Source organism: Leptodactylus fuscus, chromosome 10, assembly GCF_031893055.1.
Source record: "Leptodactylus fuscus isolate aLepFus1 chromosome 10, aLepFus1.hap2, whole genome shotgun sequence".
In the NCBI taxonomy this organism is placed as follows: Eukaryota; Metazoa; Chordata; class Amphibia; order Anura; family Leptodactylidae; genus Leptodactylus; species Leptodactylus fuscus.
The window spans coordinates 32,103,235-32,109,234 of record NC_134274.1 but is presented as its reverse complement, the minus strand read 5'-3'; positions in this window follow the sequence as shown (position 1 = coordinate 32,109,234).

The window sequence follows — 6,000 nt, the reverse complement described above, 5'->3', positions numbered from 1 at the left end:
TCTGAGAAACAGCCGAGACTGTAAAGAACAGGTGTCACTGCCCAGTCACCACACTTAGCAGCAGCACAAGGCCTCTACTAGCAGGCAGACATGGACCGGTCCACGCTGATCTCAGGAGTGCAGAACGCACTCTACAAGTAAAAGAGGGACAGCAACCACACAGGGACAACCTCAGAGCAACATTCATTGAGCTTAAGGAGAGTGAACTTAACTCAAGCAGTGCATTATGGGAATTTATGTAAATCTGAAGGTCTTCTATTATAATCTTATTTGGATAATACTGAGCTTTTTTTCATGGTTTATTTTCTTTGTAATTTATAAATATTTATTATAATAAAATTCAGAAAAAACTTATATAGACTGGCAAGCGGCACCGCTTAGTCTCAACTACCACCTAGAAAAGCAGTTCTAGGCCTCTATTAATAGGCAGCCATGGGCCACACATAGCAACTGCTCCAAGCCTCTACCAGTAGGCAGCTATGAACTACCCCACTATGAGCTCAGAATGCAGGACACACTCTACAAGTAAGGGGGCAGCATCCTCACAAGGACAACCTCAGAGCAACATTCATTGAGCTTAAGGAGAGTGAACTTAACTCGGGCAGTGCATTATGGGAATTTATGTAAATCTGAAGGTCTTCTATTCTAATCTTATTACTGAGGAGGAGCCTCACATAAGTCCTCCTCCCAGGTCGTCTCACCACTTATAGTGCACCATGGACCAAGGCCCAATGACTCCATCAGCCTTCTTGTGCTTAAGTTCCTTAATTTTGCTTCTAGAAAACAGAAGAGAGAGCACCGCGCGGCACCTTGTGCATTACCCTTTTAAAGTGATTCCACAAAGTATTATTCAACATATAATCACCTTTAAGCGCTGTGAAGTGATCACAGCACTCAAATATCACTTCATAGACAAAATGGCTAGTACCCGGCAGATCTTAACCGTGAAAACACGTATGCATGGTACTATACAGAAAAGGACCTATCCAACCAACTTCTACAGAAGTATCAAATGGATAAAAGGATCCGCGCTTACCAACCGTAGTTCTTGTTGCATTTGTTTATTAAAGCCTCACACACAATGCGTTTCCTTTGTGCACCTGAAGAAGAAACCAGCTTCCGGTTTCGAAACGCGTTGTGTGTGAGGCTTTAATAAACGAATGCAACAAGAACTACGGTTGGTAAGCGCGGATCCTTTTATCCATTTGATACTTCTGTAGAAGTTGGTTGGATAGGTCCTTTTCTGTATAGTTAACTTTGCTTCTGTCCATGTTCAGGCAAATCTCAAGGATTTTCACAAATGTTGTGATAAATGGAACCGAGCTGCAATATTAGACACAACTCAGAGATGGGAGTGGTGCTGGTTTTAGAAGTATGCAGCCATGTTTCTAAAAACCTAAAAAAAAACCCTAAAAGATCTATAGATGCTCAGACTAATCTAACAAGAGGCGTCCTTTTAAGTGATCCCTACGATGAGTGATCTGTGCTACCATCACCAGCCGAGAAGTGGATGATGGGCAGCAAGGAGCAGCTTGTGTATCACAGAAGAGCATGCTGTTGGTGCTTGCCTTCTGACATGGACCACCTACCTGGCAGCCATTTTGAAAAACCAATAGGAACGTGAGAATTTGCATAATTTCCCAGAATCCTTTGCTGGAACTCTCCCTAAGCTTACTGAACAGTGCAAAGAATAATTCAAATGAAGCAAAATCTTGGAAAATGGCAGGAATACAGCTCTAAGCTTTGAGGTAGGCGGAGCCAGCTACAAATTTTGAGGAATAAAAAAAAAAAGTTTCGTACAGGTTTGGATAATGTGGAGCAATTTTTCATAGTTTATTTTCTTTGTAATTTCTAAATGTTTTTTTAGATAAACAGCAGAATTTATAGATATTGATAGCAGTCTTTGCTCAGTTCTAACTATCACACAAATTAGCAACTCCTAGCCTTTGCCAGTGGGCAGCCATGGGCCACACATAGCAGCGGCTCCAGGCCACTGCCGTTGGGCAGCCATGGGCCACACATGGCAGCGGCTCCAGGCCACTGCCGTTGGGCAGCCATGGGCCACACATGGCAGCGGCTCCAGGCCACTGCCGTTGGGCAGCCATGGGCCACACATGGCAGCGGCTCCAGGCCACTGCCGTTGGGCAGCCATGGGCCACACATGGCAGCGGCTCCAGGCCACTGCCGTTGGGCAGCCATGGGCCACACATGGCAGCGGCTCCAGGCCACTGCCGTTGGGCAGCCATGGGCCACACATGGCAGCGGCTCCAGGCCACTGCCGTTGGGCAGCCATGGGCCACACATGGCAGCGGCTCCAGGCCACTGCCGTTGGGCATTCACTGCCTAGCCCATAATGACCTCAGGAGTGCAAAAGACACTCTACAGGTAAGACACAGCATTCTCACAGGGACAACCTCAGAGCAACATTCATTGAACTTAAGGAGACACTCAGGCAGTGCATTATGGGAATTTATGTAAATCTGAAGGTGTTTCTATTATAATCTAATTACTGAGGAGGAGCCTCACATAAGTCCTCCTCCCAGGTCATCTCACTACTTGTAGTGCACCATGGAGCAAAGCCCAATGACTCCATCAGCCTTCTTGTGATTAAGTTCCTTAACTTTGCTTCTGTCCATGTTCAGACAAATCTCAAGGATTTTCACAACTCTTGTAATAAATGAAACCGAGCTTCATATCCCAGGCACGACTCATGGACAGGAGTGGCCCTATTTATAGAAGTATGCAGCCATGTTTCTCTAACCCTAAACAACCCCCTTAAAGATCTATAGATGCTCAGACTAGTCTAACAAGAGGCGTCCTTTTAAGTGATCCCTACGATGAGTGATCTGTGCTACCATCACCAGCTGAGAAGCGGATGATGGGCAGCAAGGAGCAGCTTGTGTATCACAGAAGAGCATGCTGTTGGTGCTTGCCTTTTGACATGGACCGCCTACCTGGCAGCCATTTTGAAAAATTGACCAATAGGAAGGTGAGCATTTGCATAATTTCCCAGAATCCTTTGCTGGAACTCTCCCTAAGCTTACTGAATGTTGAAAAGAATAAATCAAATGAAGCAAAATCTTAACAAATGGCTGAAATACTGCTTTTTGTAGTGGGTGGGTGGAGCCTGCTGGTTTGGTCCTCTCCCGGCATGGTTGCTAGGTCTGGGTTCCAGGAGCTGAAATTTTAAGGGATTCAAAACAAAAAAAAAAAGAAGTTTCATACAAGTTTGGATAATACCGAGCTTTTTTTATGGCTTATTTTCATTGTAGTTTATAAATAATTTTTATTATAAAATTCACAAAAACAGCAAAACTTATAAAGACTGGCAGGTGTCACTACCAAATAACAACTACCACCCAGAACAGCAGTTCCAGGCCTCTACAAGTAGACAGCCATGGGCCACACATAGTAGTGCCTCCGGGCCTCTACCAATAGGCAGCCATGGACTTACCCACAGTGCCCTCAGGAGTGTATAAGACACTCTACACATAGGAGGCAGCATCCTCACAGGGACAACCTCAGAGCAACTTTCATTGAACTTAAGGAGAGTGAACTTAAGTCAGGCAGTGCATTATGGGAATTTATGTAAATCTCAAGGGATGAAGGTGTTTCTATTATAATCTTATTCCTGAGGAGGAGCCTCAGATAAGTCCTCCTCCCAGGTCATCTCACTACTTATAGTGCACCATGGAGCAAGGCCCAATGACTCCATCAGCCTTCTTGTGCTTAAGTTCCTTAACTTTGCTTCTGTCCATGCTCAAGCATTTTCACAAGAGACTAACTCAGACAACTGGGTGTCCCCATAAACTATCACTGTGTTCCCCACTTTTTTTTTTAGGTGCCCAAAACTGTGCCAACTTTACACCTTGAAAAAAGTGGGAGCACCACCAAAAAACCAAACCACATACGGAATTTGTCTGTCACAAAAGTCCTTCTCCAAAGAGAATGGGCTCCCAATCTCGACTCCCCTTGACCTCTGGACCAAAAGGACAACACCCTTATACATGGGTAACTTCAGTGGGAAATCTATTTAACCAAAGGAGAGTTAAAGGCAATGCACCATGGGAAAGTATACAAATGTCTGGGAGTGACAGTCTGTCTGTTACATTCATGTTCCAAAACTCTGTGCTGTTCTCAATTCCATCTTAGGCTGAGTTCACAGAGTTTTTTGATTAGGAAAAAACAAAAAAATGTCTCCCATTGATCTCAATGAGAGCGGTCATTTCTTTTTTCCACGAACCGTTTGTTCCGGCTCCCGGTAAAAAGAAGCGACATCCTCATTCTCAGGCGGATGCCGCGGTCGGACGCCCACCTGAAAACACTCCCTCCCGACTAGGCCCATTCATTTGGGCCTAATCCATATCAGAGCACCGCGACTGGATGCCGGCATCCAGTCACAGCTATCCGTTTTTAGATCGGAATTTGAGGCTGCCTCCGCGTCAGATTCCGGTCCAAAATACCCCCTGTGAACCTGGCCTTAGAGATTAAGGGAGGAATAGTGCAGCACTGCAAACAGCCGAAATCTCCTGTAGTTTAACATAATATAACTATCTATGCGCCATATTTCATCCAAATCCGTTAGGCCGTTTTTGCGTGAAAGAGTAACAAACATCCAAACTCTCACATTTATTATATTAGTATGATGATATGATCATGATATGATCATGATGATTCTAAGTAATATTATCATTTAGCCCTAGTGGCTTCAGTTCTTCGATCTGTAAATCCACTCAGCCTCTTTCTGTAGGATTTTACAATCCAGATCACCTCCCCTGGGATTTGGTCTGACAATCTCAACGCCCTGGAAGGATATTGAATGTAAATTCCCTCCATGATATTCCCACACATGGCGGCTCAGGGGGTCTATTCTCATTGCGTCTTATGTTACCAATATGGTCGAGAATACGTCTATGCAATTGTCAACTACTTTTTCCCACATCATTTTTGTAAAATATAATATAGGTGGCCATATAGACCAACCCAATGGTCAGGTAATTGAACCCACAGATTTTGTGTGTGATTCCTGCACTGATGTTGGTAAACGTCGGTCCCACCTTAATGAATTCACAGGCCCTACACCTCCCATATCTACAGGTGCCATCATAGATATGTTTCTCTAACCAAGTGGTATTAGGGGTCGGTGCAAGATGGCTATGCACTAGACCATCCTGAAAATGTCAACCTCTGCGATATGTTATGGATGGATGATCAGTGATCAATTTATTGATCTCAGGGTCAAGTTTTAAAATGTTCCAGTGCGAGGAGAGAATAGTCCTATTCTCTACTATGATCGTCAAAAGTACCAATAATCTTTAGGGTGTGATCAGATATATCTCTTGGACGAGGGTTGAGAAGAGCGGAGCGATTCTGTTTTGATTCAGAATCATAGGCCTCAATCAAAAGATCAGTTGGATAACCATGGTTGATAAAATGTTCCGTGCTGCTTGAAAGGCAGGGAAAGATGAACAATTACGCCTCATTCTGGGGATGCCTTTTCTCAATAGGAGGGGACGATGACCTCAGTAAATTGTAGCCATCTCTTTCCTGAACAATGAGGTGAACACACAACCCTGCCTATCAATTTTAATTGAGAGGTCCAATAATGTCAGCTCCTACAGGTCTATTACAGCGAGAATTGTTATATGTGCATTGTTCATTATACAAGAGCGCTATTTGTCCCACTATGGCTGGCTCCACTAGGACATTCTAATATATGGAGAATCATCTGTTGCCCATCCCCCATTTCAGCGTACCATTTGTGGATCCAGGACATACTTATTTACACCCAGAGTAGTCCTTAGTAAGATCACAGATACTATATTCTCATATTGCAATAATATCGATATTTTATTTAAGAACCTTTATCAATTCATTGGGGAACGTGCCCAAGGGCTGTTTAGGGTAGTTGTCAGCTGGTTTTGTCAACCTTCCCCCCCCCCCCCCCCCCTTCTTATGTTTGATTTGGGACTTATTTTCTAAAATTAAAATTTTAGTTAC